Source organism: Macrobrachium rosenbergii, chromosome 23 (assembly GCF_040412425.1).
Source record: "Macrobrachium rosenbergii isolate ZJJX-2024 chromosome 23, ASM4041242v1, whole genome shotgun sequence".
NCBI classification, from domain to species: Eukaryota; Metazoa; Arthropoda; class Malacostraca; order Decapoda; family Palaemonidae; genus Macrobrachium; species Macrobrachium rosenbergii.
Window position 1 is genome coordinate 48796466 of NC_089763.1, and position 3593 is coordinate 48800058.

A 3593-nucleotide genomic window follows, 5' to 3' on the forward strand; every position below is an offset into this window, starting at 1 on the left:
ACTCACAAAGTTTTGATTGGATTTTCAGGAGTAGGAAGAATCGGACAGGTAATTCCCATTCGAAGAATCAAAAGGAAAATGAAAGCTTCGTTTCCTGTGATTTAATGGGCTAATCTCACGAGCATCACCACAATCTTTTTTCATTTCAAAAGAACGCTTTATGTTTTGTTCAGGCACTTATCCTGATTTGATGTACAAACCTGTGTTTTTTTAACAAACAGAAAAATAACAATGGGAAACCTAAAACTCTAACACACACACACACACACACACACACACACACACACACACATATATATATATATATATATATATATATATATATATATATATATATATATATATATATATATATATATACTGTATATCCTGTACTCGTTTCAATTTTCTTTTCAAGTTTCAAAAAGAACCCAGAAGTTTTCTGAGAGCGTTATAACGCTAATAGCATTCGTAGTTGTTGCATTATAGTGGTGCTATTTGCATTTAGGAGATATGACATTCAAAACGAAACATTTCCAAATAGAAAAACTATGATTGTGAAAAGCCACTTAATGGTTTAGGGGTTTATTATGCTGTTGTCTCCAAAATGAGTTTCTTGGTTTTTTTTTTTTTATTCCATTCATCCCTTCTTTTAATAATGCTACCGCATATTCACGTTATGGCGTTCAGAAAAAGAAAACTTTTAATTAAGAATGTGGAATGTAACTGGCAGTTTAATCTCCGTTAATATTTTTCTCAGCAGGAAAGCTAATATACATTTTTTATATAATTATACACTGTTTATTAATTTTTTTTCTGTACTTGAAGGTTTAATATCAGCTTACTTTCCTTTTGAACCCCACCCTAACGAGGTAATTAGTTCAGACAGGAATTCTTCAGTAGCACCTTTTATTTTAAGATCATGTACTAAGATCATGTACGTTTACTTCCCTTCTCTACAGGATGATATGTTTCCCTCTCTTAAGCTCTAGCTTTACTTAACCCTAAATTTTAATCAACTCTTCTTTCTCTTTTACTTTTCCCATGACTTCATAGATCATCTTCGGTCTACTTCGAGCAATCAGTTTTCCTCCTTTCTCAACCTCTCACGTACAGCTACCACTGTGACCCTATATTTACGCTTCTGCGCTCCCTCACTGCATTACGGTATCTTTATAGTGGTTAATTTTTTATTTTTATAATACTTCCATCCTATTCTCCTTTCTTTTTTTCGGATCTTTCCTGGATAGTGACCCCCCAAGAGTTTTAACCCCGTATATGTCCACCTTTGGGGCGTGTTTAGTACAGTACAAGCCCGTTGGGGATTACCGTAAAAACATAAACAAAAGACAGTAAAGATCATAAAACTAATGACACCTAAGAAATATTAGTCCTAGATAACGACCCCCGAACTTTGTTGGGGGTGACTATCTAGGAAAGATCCTTTTTTGCTAATCCCGCAGGTCTTGAATATATTTAGATAATTTGTGAATTGTTATTCCTTGTGGAAATATACCTTATTTTTTTTTTTTTTAGTTTTTCTTTGATGGAGTGATAAGTCGCTGCCTATGCCATCCATGAATATGAAATCCAACTTGCATTGTGCCAGCATATAGGCAGCATTTTCTGATTAATGCACGTGTACTCTTCTACGTGTCCCACCAGACATTTCTGGCCCAATTCTATGTACTTCAGCTCTTCGTTGGATGAGTCGGTAGAGCTGCGGACTGTCACTCGATGGGCCAGAGTTCAATTCCCCGGCCGACTGATGAAGAGTTAGAGGAATTTATTTCTGGTGATAGAAATTCATTTCTCGGTATAATATGGTTCGGATTCCACAGTAAGCTGTAGGTCCCGTTGCTAGGTAACCAACTGGTTCTGAGCCACGTAAAATAAGTCTAATCCTTCGGGCCAGCCCTAGGAGAGCTGTTAATCAGCTCAGTGGTCTGGTTAAACTAAGGTATACTTAACTTCTCCCTCTCACTCTTGAACACACTTAACTTACTTTGCTTTCGGTGGGTGCCATGTCATTAAGCTCTTTTTTTATTTATTTTGCTGAAATGAATATATCATTATAACTCCTCTAACCCCTACGTGTGATCCACCCGTTTGAAAGCCTCTGCCTCATTAATGAATACTAATAGTCGATATCCACGACTTTTCTCCCAGATTTTTGACACTTGCCTCAAAGCATTACGTGTTACCGAAATATAATTAAGTATAAATTCAATAACATTATAAAGTAAAGAAATCCGTTGCTTGTAAATGTAACTTAAAAGTTATTTATGAAATACACCTTTCATATAGCTCACCTTACAGAAAATAATTAAATGTTCTTATGGAAAAATAACGAATGAATAGCATGGAAAATGTCTGTAATTGAGAAACAAAACAAATTTGAAATTAAGTCATTAAAAGATTTTCATATTTTTTCGTTTTTCATAAATGTTAGTTTAGAGTTGCCATACTTTTTCGCTTTTAAAAAATGTTAGTTTATAGTTTTCACTTAACTCATTATTTATTGGCAATTTTTAACTAATAGAGTTATTTACCTTTATAAGAAAATGAAGGTTAAACTATTATTATTATATTTCTTATTTAAGCATTCGTGAAGGACTATTCTCGTCAGGAGGTAATATTCTCGGGAATTTTTAAAATCATGCAATTAGAATTAAAACGAACAGCTACGAGAGGAAATCTCTTGGCGCTATGCAAGGCCTTTATTGTGCAACTTTCCTTCAAAAAGCAATGTTTTACAGGCCTGTGCTTTTAATTATCTGAGAGGAGTAATTTCTCTCTCTCTCTCTCTCTCTCTCTCTCTCTCTCTCTCTCTCTCTCTCTCTCTCTCTCTCTCTCTCTCTCTCTTACTATAAAGCGAACAAAAACATTCATTCTCACTCCCCCCCATGCTGCGAGAGAACGGGTGCGTTCATTATTAACAACTCCAAACGTCCAGGTATCAGAGTCTGTAATAAAGGCCAATTAATTTCCAGTGAACCCCAAAATTTACCAGTTTTTTTGATAAGTCTCCGAAGTCTTTTAAATGATAATGATGAACTGATGAAAATGATGGAACTTTTAAGCACAATCATTAAGTAATTATCAGCAGGCATAATTTATATGAAACCGCTGCCTTGCACGCTCGAAAAAGTTTCAGTCAATATAAAATTCGTTTCAAGTGCAGAGGACCCTCTGTTCCAAATAACGTCGGCTGACTGTGTTATTTCTGGTATCCTAAAACAAGGCCAGATTCTGGTTCATGAAAAAAACAATGGAATAAAATAACCTTTGTTTTCTCTAATGGACGAGGAAGCCATATTTACTCGACTTTTTTTTTCATCCGTAGCTCCATTCATTATTTTTTTGTAGGAAAAAAAATGTGAGGAAAACAAAAGCCTCAACAAAAGCTTACCCTAATGACACAAAAGGCTCCATTCCTGGCCTGGATTGGTTACTTAAGCAATTAGAAGTAACTGGTAAAAGGCAGTTGGACAAAATCTTGATGAAATTAAATTAATTAGTTTGAGACCTATAGATAATTTCAATAGCACTGATCATAACTATATAATTATGTAAATAGGACTGCTTTTGGTTACTTTTACTCTTGACTCATT